Below are 19093 nucleotides of genomic sequence, written 5' to 3' on the forward strand. Positions count from 1 at the left end.
TCCCTCAAACTAGTTGCTGGGGCTGGTTTCAAGCTGCAGCCCTCCTGATCTCTGCCTCCTGAGCAACTAGGATTATAGGTGTGAGCCACCGGCACCTGGCTCCAGAAGCTTTTTATAATCCATTTTGTTTAACTATTTTTTTGGTGGTTTTTTTTTATAATTAACTTATTTGTGCTAAAAAAAAAATTGAACTCAGGTCTCTGTGATTGCTAGGCAGGCTCTCTACTATGGAAACCACTCCTCTAGCCTACTCCCCATCTTTTAACATCTCTATACTTTATCTTTCACCTGATTTTATACTAAAATTTGCATTAACAGACTTTACCTGATGTACTAGTTTGGATAGTGTTTCCATAAAATTCCTGCCCTTTCAGAACCTCAGAATGTGGCCTTGTCTGGAAATAGCATCTTTTCTTTATTATTATTATTCTTTTATTTACATGTGCATACATTGTTTGGGTCATTTCTCCCTCCTGCCCCCCTCCCCCACCCTCTTTCCCCTTCCCCCCCTCAGTTCCAGGCAGGTCCTGTTCTGCCTTTATCACTAGTTTTGTTGAAGAAAAGAGACAAGCCTAATAAGGAAGACAAAGCGTTTTTGCTAGTTGAGTTGAGGATAGCTATACAGAAGTATTCCTAGCATTGCTTTCGTGTACACATGTTATGACCCATGTTGATTCATCTCTAACTGATCTTTATCCTGGTTATTGATCCCCTTCTCATGATAACCTCTGTTGGTTTAAGGTTTCTATATTAGCTCCTCTGGAGTGGGGACGTCAAACGCTTTCATGTTTTGGGTTTTCTGCCTATTTCTATATCACCCAAATGTGCTTTCCCCTTATCATGTGATCCAAGTCCAAAGTCCAACCACATTGCTGCATTTGCCCTAGTTCTAAAGTCCACATATGAGGAAGAACATACGATTTTTGGCCTTCTGAGTTTGGCTGACCTCACTCAGAATGATGTTCTCTAGTTCCATCCATTTACCTGCAAATGATAAGATTTCACTCTTCTTCATGGCTGAGTAAAATTCCATGGAAATAGAGTCTTTACAGGTGTAATCAATTAAGATGAGGTCATGCTGAATTAGGGTCAGCCCTAAAGCCAATGACTGGTGTCTTTATGAGGCCATGTGAAAGCATAAACACAGGGCTGAGAATGTAGCTCAGTGATAGAACACTTGCCTAGTATACTTGAAGCCCTGGGTTTGATCCCCGGAACCATGAAAAGAAGAAAATAGACATAGACACGCAGTGTAGAAGGTCAAGTGATAGCAGAGGAGAGTTTGGAGAGAGGCAGCTATAAGCAAATGTTCCCTGTGAGGAAGTAAGGAAGGATTTTTTCCTGGAGGCTTCAGAGGGAAACTGACCCCTGCTAACACCAACACCTAAACTTCTAGACTCTAGAAGATGAGAGAATAAATTTCTGTTCTATTAGGTCACTCAGCTTGTGGTACTTTGTTACAGCAGTCCTAAGAAACTAACAAACTCATATATCATATCTTTTTGGATATTTTCACTTGTTAGAAATCTGAAAAGCTTTTTTTCAACTTTCTATAGGTCAGTTCTCATGTCACCAAGTCAATCTTCCTGTGAAATGTTGACCTTTCTGTTTTCTTCATACATTTTTGTTATAAGGAAAAAAAAATCTATCCAAGCTAAAAAAGTAGGATGGGGGATTATTTACTTTGTAAATTGTCTATTGTCCCACAAAACTGTAGGTCCTGATGCAGGAGAGGCCTATTCCACCTTTCTTGCTCTTATCCTGTTCTAGATAAATGGAAGACCTTTCCACTTTCCTGTACACATATGTTGCTTTGATCACAGGGGCTTTCTCCGACAAATGTTCCCGTTCCTCTCTAGAAATCAGGACACATTAATCTACGCTGTCCTATGCAGTTCTGTGCTTTTAGCAACACATAATTTCTCACAATGGCTTCTTAACATGATCCTAATATATCCTTTTTATAGGTCTAATTCTAGTTTTATGTCCCTCCCACCACCACCCCCATACTGGGGATTGAACCCAGCACCTCACTAATGCCAGGCAAGCTAGCTCTCTACCAATGTGGTGACTTCCCTAGTCCTCTTGTCCTTTTTAAGGCTTTTCTATATTCTTCTTAAGGTATTTCCCTCTCCTCCATGAACTCCTGTAATACATTACCACTCAACTTTGCATCTAATTTTATACTATCTTGCAAATTGTGTTTTGTTAACTTTTCACAAGTATTTTCCTTCTCTTTACATACCAAGAGATTTACAGGCTAATGGAAGCAGAAGTAGTCATCAGTGGAGTTTCTCCTATGGTCCTTTAGTGCAAAGGGGGGAGAGAAATTCTAGTCATCCTTAACTTAGTATCAATTTTTGTTCCAAATGCTACTAGAATTACTTAACTCTCTTAAAGAAAACCTGATTACCTTTGGCAGATACAAAAATTGGTGTATGGAGAAGTTCTCTTGCCCACAGTCACAGAACTGGCATGGGCAAAGTTGAAATTTAGACTCAATACCAATTGGAGTTTACCTATCACATACTTAGGCAGTTACTAAAGATTATGGTCCAAAAAGACTTGTTTGCTTTTATTTCTTGGTTAGCTTCACTGTAAACTCCTTGAGTTGAGAATGCTGCAAAAATCTGTTCCAGGGATAGTGAATTTATGTTATCAAGATATAGTTCTGTTCAATCCAGAGTAAAAGCAGTTTATAATTATCTTATAATTATATTTTAGGCTCTTAGTCAGAGATTCCTTATGTAAAGTGGCTAGAATAGTACTAATTCCTCTGCTTGAATGTAATCTGAATTTATGCTCATTGCTTATGTCCCCACAAAAATATATTTTTATATTATATGTTATATAATTATGTTATATAATAAATTGAAATAGATACACATATGATGTTTCTGACTGGCTAATTTTGGCATAGGTGTTCACTCAATTAGATTTTCCTGTCAATTTATGGATGGATGGAATGGGAAATACAGTGAAATAAAACTGATGACTATAAAAATTGTTTTAGAAATATTGAATTATTAAATTGTTGGCAGACTTTCTTTCCTTTGGGCTTTCATTATGATCTCATATTCTAGTTAAACTAAATATGTGTTTTGATTATATTCCCCAAGTATGTGTGTAAATATTCAACTGATTTTATTAAACTAGTGCAAATGACTTTACTACTCTTATTGGTACTTTATGGTCCCCGGATGTTACTTAGACTGGGCAGTTCTTCACTCCTCTGTGTCCCTTTTATCCTCCAGGTATCGCCACTAGATCTAGTGCCACTCAAGAAAATCCATTACTTCTTCCAGCTTGTGAAACCATTGTTACATATTTTTATTAGCTCATGCCTTTTCTCCCAATTTTGATAATGAACCATATGATCAAGTTTGGGGGTTCTTTTTGGATAATCATGGCATGGTTCCTGTGCCTCCATAGCTTAAAATGTCACAGCTACTTTTTAGTGTTCGTGTACAGATACCCAACCCCATCAAAGGATTTCTCTCTAGCTATGATCAATGTGTTCAAGTAATTTCAGTTGGTATCCTAAGCAAATTTGTCAAATAAAGCCCATCTCTTGTTCCCAGTGTCTCTTTCTTTATATTTGTTGTAACAACACACACACACACACACACACACACACACAAATTAAGCAAAGGGAGAAATTTTGTTGGAAGAATACTGGGATATTTCAGGCAATTAAGCCAAGGAAATAAAGTGATAGAAGCAAAAAATGTATTTTTTGTAGTTGTTTACAAAATTGAAAAAGGAGAACATTTGCTTGTATGCCAAGATATTCAAGAGATTGTGAAGGTATGGAACACTGCCCATGCAATGACACTAGTGGGTTAAGAAATGCTTCTAAATGAATGGAAGACAGGCAAGAAAATGTTAACAATGACTGCCTCTTGAGTAGGGATGGCAGGAAGGGAAAAGTGTCAGTGGAATTTACTTTGGTGTGTTCTCTTCTTGAGAATTGCTTGTCTACCACAAGCATTACAGTAGCCAGATTTGTGCCACTAAGACCCACCCGAAAATGGTGTAGGTGCCATGGAGTCTCCTGAAAAACTTAGAAATTACAGCTAGCACAGGAAAAAGTGAACAGTCTTGAAAATTACAAGTAGATTGGCTTAATAAATGGGATATGAGAATAAAAAAGGTAGAGCAAACTAAAGAGACCAAGACTCCTGAATAGGAACATTTGCAAAGTATCAGTTCTCATTTCTCTCAGTTTAGTAAACAGAATCAACTAATCTCGGTTTTATAAGTTCTCTGAATCTGCTCATTGTGACCTTTGTTGCTTACCCTTCTGTGGGTTCTATATCGCCAAATCATGTCCCATCTTTAGAGGTCCTCCGTGTTTGTTAGAACATCAAGTTCAAAAGCTGGATAAGAGTCTTAATCAGATTATTTTTTAATGTTCATTTCTTTGTTGTGGGGAAGAAAGGAAGTTAAAATGTCACAGTATTCAAAATGTCCATGAAACACACTGTGTTGATAACTTGATGAACTGGGAATGATATTTTCTCATTAGATCTTTGCAAAATTTTCTGAATAAATTAGTAAGATAGTGGAGGAGGTATTGATTGATGCATGGTCTACAATAAAAAAGTAGAGCCTGGGGGCATGACTCAAGCGGTAGAGCACCTGCCTAGCAACTATGAGGCAGAGTTCAAATCTCAGTATCACCCCCCCCAAAACTGAAATACACAATAAAAATTGACTCAATTCTTGCAAATTTTTCTCAAAGTATGTCTTTCTCAGTAGATATTTCCAAGCTCTCTGTGAATTTCCAGCTTTGTAAACTCATCATGGTTTTAATATTCTTCTGGATTTCATATGCTAGAGATATCATGAAACCCTGTTGTTTTATCTATTTATGTCACTCATCTTGTTTATTGATTATTAGTATGAAAATTTGTACTTGTGCATATTTAATACATACTATCTCAGGATTTGGTGTACATCAGCCCCAGAGCTTTCATGTGCTAAGGGCTTTTCAGAGAGCTGCAGTCCAGCTGACATCTGAAGAGCTCTGGAAATGGGCACATGGGTGAAAAAGACAGAAAGCACTTAGAGCCATCCTCAAAGAACAACTGATAAAACACTCTTCAGATATTCCTGTAGAGAAAATTAAAGTTTACAAAGGATATTTTTTGAAATGTAACAAAAGTCAAGAGTGCCTGGTTTTCATATCACCTGACAAACGTGATTTTTTTCTATGTGAACATGCAAAGTGAAATTGGAAATTTGATTGGTTATGAATTATCATATATAGACTGGCCTATATATATATATATTTTTTTTTTTTTTGAGAGGGGATGACACTGGAGTTTGAACTCAAGACCTCATGCTTGGGAGATTCCAAGATGGCAGCTAGAGGGAGGAAGCAGAAAGCGAGCTTCCTAAAGTAAAATCTTGGAGAGATGCTGGAGATACACCTTGCAGGAAAAACCACCGAGAAGGGGCAAAACTTTGACTCCTCCACAGCCCCAGCCCATGCACAGCATCTCCCACTCCACGTTAAATGGAGAAACCAGGAGGGCTCCCATGCTGCCACCAAACAGCAGTGCCCAGACCTCTTGGGAAGAGGCAGGCCACAAGGTGAGCTAAGAAGCATGTGGTACTCCCACAGACAACCCTGGACCAGATCAGCATAGCCCCCAGGACAGAATGACCCCCACCCAGGGAAAAGAGAGAAACTGAATAAAAAATAATGACAAAAAAGACATGTAGCAAAGAGGGTGGGGCACCCTGAGTGCCGAAGGGGGGAAGGGGCAATCCCTCACGGAACTGTAAACAAACACGGCCGGCCGGAGAAGGCAGGAGCAGCAGAGGCACCCACCCAACAACCAGGAGCAGGAAAGCTTGTAAAAGCAGTGGTGGGAGGAAAACTCCACAGGAGAGTGGGGAAGACCCACTTCCCACGTGAACTGTAAATAAACACACCAGCCTGAGAAAGCAGGTGCAGTGTCACCTCCCCCAGTGGGCTTGGAAAGGGGAAAGCTTGTAACAGTGGTGGGAGCACCCAGGAGAACTCTAAATAAACAAAGCCTGAGGGGCCAGGTGAGTGTTAAGCTCACTCCTGAGATCTGCATAAATAAAGCTTCCAGCAACAGCTGGTTGTCAGCAGCGGGCAGGTGAGCTGCAGCTTCAGATAGCCATTCACAGAACTGTCTCTAGACTCTTTTTTTTTTCTCCCTTCCTTTGATGAGACAACAACCTAACTACACCTGCATGCTGAAAAACTTACTGAAACGGTATTGCATTTGAACATGGGACACTTGGTGGCATTTGAACATGGGACACTTGGTGGTTTTTTTTTTTTTTTGCTTTGTTTTGTTTTTTGTTTTTGTTTTAGTTTTGGTTTTTCCCCTTTGATGAGAAAACAACAGAACTACTTCTGAGACACCATCTCCAGGATTGGAGGCTGAGGGACTAACACCAAAATTATTAACACTGAAATTTTATTACATTTGAACTTGGAGATTTTTTTTGAATCTCTCTCTGTCTCTCTAATGCCTGTTTAGCTTACTGTTAATTAGTGTACTACCTCTCCCTGTTTATATCTTTGAAACTTTTTTATTTGTTTCTTTGTTTTTTTACTTATCTGTTTTTCCCTTTTTCTTTAACTTCTTTGCTTTCCCTCTCCTTTCACCCTTCCATTCTAAATATCACCATTGTTATTATTACAAGCTAGAAATTACTTAATTCCACACAGTACAGGGACAATAACAACACCAAGGGCAATGAGGGGAAGACAGAAAAAACAGGGAAACCAGTTTCCCCACAGCAAAAAATTAGTACAGGAACCTGAGGGAACTGAAGAAAACAGATACTCAGATCCAGACTCCAACAAAATGAAGATAAACTATGCCAAAGAACCCAATGAAGCCCACAAGAATAATCTAAAAGAAAAAATTCTACAGGTAATCAATGAGAATTTTACAGAGATGATACTGGATATGGTCAACCAAAATGTACAGGAGACACTCAAGAAATTCCAAGACAACAAAAATAGAGAATTTGAAAAAGCACAAGAAGAAATAAAAGAAACCATAGAAGCACTGTACAAACACCAAAGTAAAACAAAGAACATGATTAATAAAGAGATAAATGAACTCAGGACGAAAATAGACAACATTAAAGATGAAGAGACTCAAGATCTGGAAAAACTCAGAAAAAAGAATAAAACAGAATTGCAAAACAAAATAGAAGGTCAATCCAGCAGAATAGAACAAACAGAAGTCAGACTCTCAGAACTTGAAGATGAAATGGTAATTAAAGGTAAAACTGAAGAACTATTAGTTAAACAACTTAAGACCTGTGAAAAGAAAATGCAAGAACTCACTGACTCCATCAAAAGACCAAACCTGAGAATCATGGGCATTGAAGAAGGAGAAGAGGTGCAAGCAAAGGGAATGCATAATATATTCAATAAAATAATAACAGAAAATTTCTCAAATCCAGAGAAATGTATTCCCATACAGATGCAAGAGGCCTCCAGAACACCAAACAGACCAGAACAAAATAGAACTACCCCACGGCATATTATCATTAAAACAACAAGTACAGAAACCCAAGAAAGAATATTGAAGGCTGTAAGAGAGAAAAAACAAATAACTTACAAACATCAAAATCACAGCAGACGTCTCAACAGAAACATTAAAAGCAAGAAGAGCTTGGGGAGAGAGCTTCCAGGCACTGAATGAAAATAACTTCAACCTTAGGATACTCTACCCAGCAAAACTATCATTCAAAATAAATGGAGCAATAAAAGTCTTCCATGATAAGCAGAAACTAAAACAATATGTGACCACAAAGCCACCACTACAAAAGATTCTTCAAGGGATTCTGCACACAGAAAGTGAAACCCAACATAACCATGAAAGGGCAGGCAGCACCAAACTACAGGAAAAGAAAAAGCAAGAAAGTAGAGAGTAACCTCAACTTAGGTACACACAATCAAACCTTCAAACAACTAAGACAACTGAATGACAGGAATCACCACATACCTACCAGTAGTAACATTTAATGTTAATGGACTTAACTCCCCCATCAAAAGGCACCGTTTTATGAACTGGATTAAAAAGGAAGATCCAACAATTTGTTGCTTACAGGAGACCAATCTCACTGACAGAAATAAGCATAGGCTTAGGATGAAAGGCTGGAAGAAGATTTACCAAGCCAACAGCCCCTGAAAACAGGCAGGAGTAGCAATACTTATCTCTGACAAAGTAGACTTCAAACCTACATTGATCAAATGAGATAAAGATGGACATTCCATACTAATAAATGGGGAAATAGACCAAAAGGAAATAACAATTATCAACCTATATGCACCTAATGTCAACACACCCAATTTCATCAAACATACCCTGAAGGACCTAAAAGCATATATTAACTCCAACACAGTGGTTGTGGGAGACTTTAACACCCCATTATCATCAATAGATAGGTCATCCAAACAAAAAATCAATAAAGAAATCCTAGATCTAAAATATACCATAGATCAAATGGACCTACTTGATGTCTACAGAACATTTCATCCAACTTCTACACAATATACATTCTTCTCAGCAGCCCATGGAACCTTCTCCAAAATAGATCATATCCTAGGGCACAAAGCAAGTCTCACCAAATAAAAGAAAATAGAAATTATACCATGCATTTTATCTGATCACAATGCAATAAAACTAGAACTCAACAACAAAAATAAAGGCAAAAAGCATGCAAACAGCTGGAAACTGAATAACTCATTGCTTAATGAACAATGGGTCATTGATGAAATAAAAGAGGAAATTAAAAAGTTCCTGGAAGTCAATGAAAATGAAAACACAACCTACCGGAACCTATGGGACACAGCAAAGGCAGTCCTGAGAGGAAAGTTTATAGCCATGAGTGCATATATTAAAAAGCCTGAAAGATCCCAAATCAATGACCTAATGATACATCTCAAACTCCTAGAAAAACAAGAACAAGCAAATCCCAAACAAATAGGAGAGAAATAATAAAAGTAAGAGCTGAAATCAATGAAATAGAAACCAAAAAAACCATACAAAGAATTAATGAAACAAAAAGTTGGTTCTTTGAAAAAATAAACAAGATCGACAGACCCCTGGCAAACCTGACTAAAATGAGGAGAGAAAAAACCCAAATTAGTAGAATCAGGAATGCAAAAGGGGAGATAACAACAAACACCATGGAAGTCCAGGAAATCATCAGAGACTACTTCAAGAACCTATATTCAAATAAATTCGAAAATCTTAAAGAAATGGATAGATTTTGTGATACACATGATTATCCAAAACTGAACAAAGAGGATATTAATCACCTGAATAGATCTATAACACAAAATGAAATTGAAGCAGCAATTAAGTCTCCCCAAAAAGAAAAGTCCAGGACCTGATGGATTCTCTGCTGAATTCTATGAACCTTTAAAGAAGAACTGATACCAACCCTCCTTAAACTGTTCCATGAAATAGAAAGGGAAGGAAAACTGACTAACACCTTTTATGAAGCCAGTATTACACTTATCCCAAAACCAGGCAAAGACACCTCCAAAAAGGAGAACTATAGGCCAATCTCCTTAATAAACATTGATGCAAAAATACTCAATAAAATAATGGCAAACCAAATTCAACAACACATCAAAAAGATCATTCACCACGACCAAGTAGGCTTCATCCCAGGGATGCAGGGGTGGTTCTACATATGAAACTCAATAAACGTAATGAACCACATTAACAGAAGCAAAGACAAAAACCACTTGATCATCTCAACAGATGCAGAAAAAGCCTTTGATAAGATCCAACATTATTTCATGATAAAAGCTCTAAGAAAACTAGGAATAGAAGGAAAGTACCTCAACATCATAAAAGCTATACATGACAAACCTATAGCCAGCATTATATTTAACAGAGAAAAACTGAAACAATTCCCTCTAAAATCAGGAACTAGACAAGGATGCCCACTATCTCCACTCCTATTCAACATAGTACTGGAATTCCTAGCCAGAGCAATTAGGCAAGAAGAAGGAATAAAAGGAATACAAATAGGTAAAGAAACTGTCAAAATATCCCTATTTGCAGACAATATGATCCTATACCTTAAAGACCCAAAAAAGTCTACTCAAAAGTTCCTAGACACCATCAATAGCTATAGCAAGGTAGCAGGATATAAAATCAACCTAGAAAAATCATTGGCATTTCTATACACTAATAATGAACAAACTGAGAAAGAATATATGAAAACAATTCCATTTACAATAGTCTCAAAAAAAATCAAATACCTAGTTGTAAAATTAACAAAGGATGTGAACGACGTCTACAAGGAAAACTATAAACTTCTGAAGAAAGAGATTGAGGAAGACTACAGAAAGTGGAGAGATCTCCCATGCTCATGGATTGGTAGAATCAACATAGTAAAAATGTCTATACTCCCAAAAGTAATCTACATGTTTAATGCAATTTCCATCAAAATTCCAATGACATTCATTAAAGAGATTGAAAAATCTACCATGAAATTTATATGGAAACACAAGAGGCCACGAAAGCCAAGGCAACACTCAGTAAAAAGAACAACTCTGGAGGTATCACAATACCCGACTTCAAACTATACTACAAAGCAATAACAATAAAAACAGCATGGTACTGGCATAAAAACAGACATGAAGACCAGTGGAACGGAATAGTGGACCCAGATATGAAGTCACACAACTATAACCAATTTGTCTTTGACAAAGGCGCTAAAAATATACGATGGAGAAAAAGCAGCCTCTTCAACAAAAACTGCTGGGAAAACTGGTTAGCAGTCTGCAAAAAAATGAAACTAGATACATGTATATCACCATATACCAATATTAACTCAAAATGGATCAAGGATCTTAATATCAGACCCCAAACTCTAAAGTTGGTACAGGAAAGAGTAGGAAATACTCTGGAATTAATAAGTATAGGCAAGACCTTTCTCAATGGAACCCCATCAGCACAGCAACTAAGAGATAGCATAGATAAATGGGACTTCATAAAACTAAAAAGCTTCTGCTCAACAAAAGAAATGGTCTCTAAACTGAAGAGAATACCCACAGAGTGGGAGAAAATATTTGCCAGCTACACATCAGACAAAGGACTGATAACCAGAATATACAGGGAACTTAAAAAACTAAATTCTCCCAAAACTAATGAACCAATAAAGAAATGGGCAAATGAACTAAACAGAACTTTCTCAAAAGAAGAAATTCAAATGGCAAAAAAAAAAAAAAAAACACATGAAAAAATGCTCACCATCTCTAGCAATAAAGAAAATGCAAATTAAAACCACACTAAGATTCCACCTCACCCCTGTATAACAGCCATTATTAGCAACACCACTAACAACAGCTGTTGGCGAGGAGGTGGGGAAAAAGGAACCCTCTTACACTGCTGTTGGGAATGTAAACTAGTACAACCACTCTGGAAAAAAATTTGGAGGCTACTTAAAAATCTAAACATTGATCTACCATTTGATCCAGCAATACCATTCTTGGGGATATACCCAAAAGACTGTGACACAGGTTACTCCTGAGGCACCTACACACCCATGTTTATTGCGGCACTATTCACAATAGCCAAGTTATGGAAACAGCCAAGATGCCCCACCACTGACGAATGTATCAAGAAAATGTGGTATTTATACACAATGGAATTTTATACAGCCATGAAAAAGAACGAAATGTTATCATTCACTGGTAAATGGATGGAATTAGAGAACATCATTCTGAGTGAGGTTAGCCTGGCCCAAAAGACCAAAAATCATATGTTCTCCCTCATATGCCGACATTAGATCAAGGGCAAACACAACAAGGGGATTGGACTTTGATCACATGATAAAGCGAGAGCACACAAGGGAGGTGTGAGGATAGGTAAGACACCTAAAAAACTAGATAGCATTTGTTGCCCTCAATGCAGAGAAACTAAAGTGACAGAGGCCAATAGAAGGGGACCAGGAACTAGAAAAAAGGTTAGTTCAAGAAGAATTAACCCAGAAGGTAACACACATGCATAGGAAAGCAATGCGAGTCAACTCCCTGTATAGCTATCCTTATCTCAACCAGCAAAAAACGCTTGTTCCTTCTTATTATTGCTTATACTCTCTCTTCAACAAAATTAGAGATAAGGGCAAAATAGTTTCTGCCAGGTAGCAAGGGGTAAGGGGGGGGTAAGGGAGGGAGCGGTCGGGGCGGGGGGGGGGAGGGTGTGGGGCAAAGGGGGGAGAAATGACCCAAACATTGTGTGCACATATGAATAAAATAATAAATAAATTTTAAAAAATTAAAAAATAAAAGACCTCATACTTGCAAGACAGGTACTCTCACCATTGGGCCATTCCCCCAGTCCTTTTCTTGTGATGGTTTTTATTTTTTGTTTTTTTTTTTTAGATAGGGTCTTTTGAGCTATTTGCTGTGGCTGGCTTTGAACCTCAATCCTCCTGATTTCTGCCTCCTGAGTAGCTAGGATTACAGCGGTGAGCTACCAGCGCACCTATATCAGTGATTTTCAAACAAGAACCTGCAGACCAGATCCTCCAACTCCACAAAGACACATGCATCAGAATGAATCAGAAACTTCCTGTTAAGGGTCTAGGAGCCTTTGTTGCAACAGGTGCGCTCCAGATTGTTCTAATGCATAGTAAGGTTTGAGAGCCACAGGTGTGGATTATTATCACCAAATCAGGATCAGTCTATGAATCCATCTTCACTTTGTGGTATAAATAATAAAGGAATTAGTTATGACTTTTAAAAAATAGAAATACAATTACCTTATGATATAGAATTCTCACTTTTGGGTATCTATCCAAAAGAATTGAAATCAGGTTACAGAAGAAATAGCTACACGCTTATGTTTACTATTGATTACTGTAGATAAGATCTGGGGACAACCTAAAGTCCATTAGCAGATAAAATTTTTAATGTGGCCTATACATGCAATGGAATACTTCTCAGTCTTATAAAAGGAAATCCTGTGATATGGAAAATGATGAGCCTTTCAGACATTATGCTAAGAGAAACAAACCAGTCTCAAAAGAACAAATATCATGTGATTCCACTTACAGCATCTAAAGAAGTCAAAAACATAGAAGCAGGGAATAGAATGGTTGCCAGGCGCTGGGGTTAGGAAATAAGGAGGTGATTGACTAGGGAGTGGTTCAAATGTTAGAGTACCTGCCTGGCAAACACAAAGCCCTCAGTTAAAACCCCAGCACTGCCAAAAAGAAAAAAAAGAGTTGAGTTGCTAATCAATGGGTATAAAATTTTATTTATGCAAAAGTTCCAGAAATCTGTTGTACAACAGTATGGCTATAGATAGCAAACATCTCATGCTAATTGCTCTTGGTAGAATAAGAACAAGTTAATGTTAATGCATATATAGTTAAAATTATTTTTAGATCATGCCAAAAAATAAAATCACTGAGAAGTAGTTGGCTAGGATCCACCACATTACCACTCCTTGGATCAACCTAAGTCCCCACACCCACTTTGTCAGGTCCCAAGGCCACTTTCTTCTTGGTTTACTCTGAGCCAATAGATGCACACAGCAGGCATATTAGGTCTCAGGTATATAATAAATGTACAGTCAATGATTTAGTAAAAGTGGACTCTTATCTCAATTAAGAAGGAGAACTGAAATAGTTTGTATCCATGTGGGATAGACAGTATTTAGTTTGCCCATGAGACATGTTACTCTTTGCAACTCCTCTACCCACCCCACTTTTTTTTTCTGATGGTACTATTTTATTTATTTATTTTTTTTGTTGGTGATGGTGATACTGGGGGTTGAACTCAGGAATTTGCACTTGCTGGAAAAGTACTGTGCTCGGCAAACCCTTTTTTGATAAAAGATTTTGCTTTGATAAAGGATCTGGGCCAGCCTGGACCACAATCCTATCTCTGCTTCCCAGGTAGCTGAATGGCAGGTGTGCACCACTGCAACAAGCCATTGGTTGAGCTGAGCAGGTCATATAGACAAAAACAGTATATAAGGACTGGTACTGTATGTAGTTTCAGACATCCACTGAGGTCTTTGAACACTAGCCCTTGGATAAGGGGGATCAATGAAATCCATTACATTGACATCATGCTAATTGGGCAAGATGAGCACAAGGTAGCTAGCACAATAGAGATCCTGCTGAGATGTGTTCCAGAGGATGGTAAGTTAGCTGTACAAAGATGTAGAGATGTCATTCCTGTGAGTTTTGTTAAACCAGTCAGTGGTCAGGAGTATGCTGGAATATTCCCCAAGAAGTAAAAGACAAATTGCCACTATGAATCCCCCCTGTATAATGCATATATCCTAGTAAAAATTTATTTTAAATGTTTAATTAAAAATTTTTTTTAAAGACAAATTGCTACATTTTGCATCATTTGTTACAAGTAAATACCACCTGGGGGTGTCTGTCTAGATTCTCAGAGGTAACACATCCCACCTAGAGACACTGCTTCAACCATATACTGCTCTGAAAAACTGCTAGTTTGGGTATAGTTCTAGACCAAGAAAAAGACCTGTAGAAAACTAGCTGTGATGCAGGTAGTCCTGAAAATATGGGCTGTATGTAGCAAACTCTAAAGTATGGAAGGTGTCAGTGGCACAAAAAGATCCAATGTAGAATTTACATCAGAGTCATGGGACTGTGAGGGCAGCTACCCACAAGTGAAGTGTGTCTGTGGAGCCTTAAGGGGTAGAAAGTGGTTGTCATAGAGATGACTCACCCAGGTCTCTCCACGAAAAATGTATGCAATTAATCTACTGGGCTAACAGCCTCCAGCTCCCACTCCCCGGCCAGAGGCAGCATTCACAAGGAAGCTGTTTTCTCCCCAGGCTGCTCCCCACATACAAGTCAGGCCACTCCTGCCCTACCCAGGACTACTCTAGTAGGAAATCTGCTCTGAGATGCCCCATCAGATTGGAAGATGCTCAAACAGCAGAGGCCCAAGGGTCTTCCTACTCAATTTTCCTGTTTCTATTCTCTTGTATCATAGTTGTCAAACATTGAACACTGGAGGTACTCCCTCAGTTCATCTCTGGCACATCTGACTTCACCTTGATGTTGGTCTTTGGAGGATCCAAGATGACCCTAGCCTGTATACTTTAGCAAACTTGATAAAATAACCAATGAACAAGTGTGGAGTATTTTTTTTTCAAAACCATTCGTATCTCTTGACTTCCAGCTTCCAGGAAAACAGGGTTCATTGCCGTCATCCACTCATGCTCTCTCAAATCTATGCCATGTTAGTTTTACTTATTTTTTTGGTGACACTGGGGTTTGAAGTCAGGGCCTCACACTAGCTAGGCAGGTGCTCTACCACTTGAGCCAATCTGCTAGCACTTTTTGTCTTGGGTATTTTTAAGATAGGGTCTCACGAACTATTTGGCTAGCTTTGAATGGATTCTCCTGATCTCTGCCTCCCAAGTAGCTAGGACTACAGGCATGAGCCACCAGCACCCAGCTTTTACTATGCTTGAATCTTATGAACTCTGAAGGATTCAGTGCCTTGATACTTAGCTATACAAATCCTACTTTAATGTGAAGGGTGACTTTCTGTTCAGAATCTCAGGCTAAATTTCCTAAGAATATCAACTCCATTTTCCACCTTCCTGAATTACCTCACTGCACAGAATTTCAATATATCCATTCTCCTGCCATAATAACCTCAAACTGCTGCTACAAAGTCTCAGCTTAGAGAAGTATTGATCCATGGGTCATTGCATAAAGTGCATGCTATCCTACCATCCTTCTAGAGCAAGAGTCAACATGCTTTCTATAGCATGAACTAAGAATGTTTACATTACTCCAGAGACCACATATAGGTAGCAACAACTAAAATATTTACTATTTGTCCTTTTAAGACTGCTCTTAAAAAGACTGCTCTTTCAAGAGCAGTTTTTGGTTGCTGTTGTTTGGTGGTTTTGTCTGTTTTCTGCAGTGCTGCATACTGAACCCAGGCCTTTGCACCAGTGCTGACAAAACTTAAGGCAGTGGTGGTCAAACACTAGTATGCCACTTGCACTGCATCAAAATGCAGTTTTCGTAACCCAAAGACTAAGTTTAATAATGTGAGGACAACAGAATCTACATTCTAAACAAATAATCCAAGTGATTATGACATAGCAGTTCTAGGACACTGAGACATTTCTCCAGACATTCTCAAATTTATCACTGAGTCAACTTCAAATCATGAAGAGGACTTCTTACTAGACTACCTTTACTGGTCTGTTATTTTAGGGTTATGCTGATCCACACTGTTATCTCAGTATCAGAAAATGTTGTTTGTGGGTTTTTTTTTTTCCTGTTTATTTTGAGATAGGGTCTTGCTAAATTGCCCCAGCTGGCTTTGATCTTCCAATTCACCTACCTTAGCCTTCCAAATGCTGGAATTACAGGGATGAACCACCACCCCACAGGAAACAATGCTTTGCACAAGCAATACATTTGGTTTTACCTTAAGGATGCCATGGATTTTCTAACTATCTTAACAACTTTGTTCCACCTCTTTGCAAATGCACATGCACTGATGACGCATACTTTCAAGATTTAATCTTTGCTTCACCCTATTTCCTATTGTCTTTATCAGGACAAACATATGTAGGGAGGAAAAAAGTTTTTCTTTTACATAAAATTCAGTAGTCAATATAATATGGAAAGAATTTAGCAGTCTAGGAGAAATGCTGCAAACACAGATGTCACAATGTCCCTTCTAACCACAAAATCTTCTGAAAAGAATTTAAATAGATAAAGTGAAAGGAAACCAAAATACCATATAGTCCACATGTAGAATTAAAAAAAAAAAAAAAAAAGATCTAGGAGCTTGAAATAAAGCTCTGACAGCCAAAATTTACAGAATGGACATTATTTATTGAATATTCAACTATGTGCTGACCACTATACATTCTATGCTAGTTAATCTTTACACATTCAATAAGCTGTACAATTTACATTTTAAATACTATATGTTGCAAAGAGGATGATATATCCAAATGCTATGTCACAAAGGATAGAAATGGAATCTGTTATCAGTCTGACTACAAAACCCATCATTTGTTAAAAGCACTCTTCAGACACTTAAAAAAATTTATAGCAATGACTATTCAGCATGAACAGGTACAGTGTGATGAAAGGGCTGGGGAGAAATCCATCAGTACATATTTTAATGCTGCCTGTCTGCCGAAGGAGTGATCAAGTCAGAAGATGAGAGAACCAAAGGACTGGAAAGCTGCATTGTAGAAAAGAATACAGATATTGTGGAGCTTCACTCTTAGTCTAGATGTGCACACTATAAAGTGGATTCAGATAGGATGGAGCTGACACAGCTCCAAAAAAAAACAAGTCATACTCCAAATTATTCTATTTCCAGTTCGTGTTTTTATTTTAGAAAACACTAAAATAGGTTAGAGTTATAGCTTTCTTGTTCTGTGTATTTCTATTCTTCGCTTGAAAAAACAGACTCAAATCTTCTTCATCCATCCTGTTAGCGAGGTAAGCAAAGGATCTCTTCAAGAGAACCTGGGGAGGAGAAACACATGTAACTCACTTAAATTACAGACTGAAAGTCTATAATCATGGAAAAAAAAAAAAAACTAATGTTATATTAAAATATTACAAATCAGCTACATTATCAAAAACCACACTCAGTTTTGTTATTACCATTTTCTGTCTTGGTGATCATGGCTAGTGAAGTCTAATTCTAACCTGGAAATATTTAGTGTTCTTGTCTACAGAAAAAAAAATCAATGATACTGTTTAAGAGCAAACGTCCTTCACAACCTTACTGGATCCTCTCCAGGACAGACTCTTCATCTCTGGAGTTTGCTCCCTACAGCAGGTGAGTCACTGGTTCAAGTTATAGGTCCGTAATGGTGTCTCTTCATTAAGATGCTGCCAACACATTAGCTTACACTTTGCTTTTTTTTTTTTTCCTTTTTCCTGAGTTTTACAACCTATTTTGGACAGGTATCTAATTAAGGGATTAATTTAAATTGCCCATACAAATTTCTAAATTTTTTTCTTACAAAAATCAACCTAATTGCAGATATTAAAATTAATAATTTTAAAATCATGTAAAGATGTTTTGGTAGTACTGGTCCTTTAAAATTCTGTAATATAGATTATGCTTCATTTTATTCTTAAAAACTGTATAAAAAGGGAAAAGCTAAGAACAAAACTTCTTACATCAGGAAAAATAAAATTAAACTAAAAGAAGCAAACAAAATACAAATTAAATGCTCTTATTATAGTGTTCTAGACTAAATTTTCAGCAAATTAAGATTCAAGTTGATCTTGTTTTCAGCTCAAAAATATTAAAATTTCTACATACTAACCAAAATTCTTAAGACAAAACTGTTCAAGGTAGTATGTTCTTATGTTGCATACTAATATACATTATGTTTTCACCATTAGGACTTCTTTTTTAAATGCAAGGAAATTCCTTTTACAGTTTTAAACAAAATCCAATGCATATTTAGACAATGTCAGTTATCAGTGTCATTACTATGCATCCTATTACTCCAAATAAATGCAATTGTGTTATGTAACTATTCACTTGCCCCTGTACTAGCCTAAAAATCTATAAGAAAAACATCAAACCCTGTAAATAATGTACACATAATATTGTTTAATGTATATAACAAATTAATGGACAGAGGAAACTGGAGCAATTATACATGCAAAAACATCTAAAATGATCACCTACAGCTTGCCTTAATATCCATTTCGAATAGACTCCCCGGCCATAGAGCACCACAAGCATAAAGAATGACTACTTTCTGTATGACATTACAGTTCACACTGCAGAGCACGTGCTCAGTTACTACCGATTTTGGAGAATTAATAACACACAATGCAAAGACACTAACAAATAGACTTGGATTTTTGTCCTGGCTCTGTAATCTTGGGCAAGTCACTTACTTTTAATCAACTTTAGTTTCTTATCTGCAAACTCAAGACTATCTCAAAGAACGAAGTTTCCTAAAACTTCTCTGGTATGCCTTTGTAGGCCATTCAATCTACTACTAGTATTAACAGAAGCCAGGACTCACTCTCTTTAATAATCACGTCTCCCTGGATA

The 19093-nt window shown here is 37.5% G+C and overlaps 1 protein-coding gene across 10 annotated transcripts in view; it reads right to left on the bottom strand.

Moving 5' to 3' along the window:
* Positions 1–16863: 16863 nt before the first annotated feature.
* Positions 16864–19093, bottom strand: part of Rimklb (ribosomal modification protein rimK like family member B) — a 49554-nt gene continuing 47324 nt past the window's right edge. For all 10 annotated transcript variants that reach the window (XM_074076111.1, XM_074076110.1, XM_020181554.2 and 7 more), the window contains one exon: positions 16864–17532. The gene's annotated coding sequence lies outside the window, so the exon portion shown is untranslated. The remainder of the gene's footprint in view (positions 17533–19093) is intronic.

Source organism: Castor canadensis, chromosome 6, assembly GCF_047511655.1.
Source record: "Castor canadensis chromosome 6, mCasCan1.hap1v2, whole genome shotgun sequence".
NCBI lineage: Eukaryota > Metazoa > Chordata > Mammalia > Rodentia > Castoridae > Castor > Castor canadensis.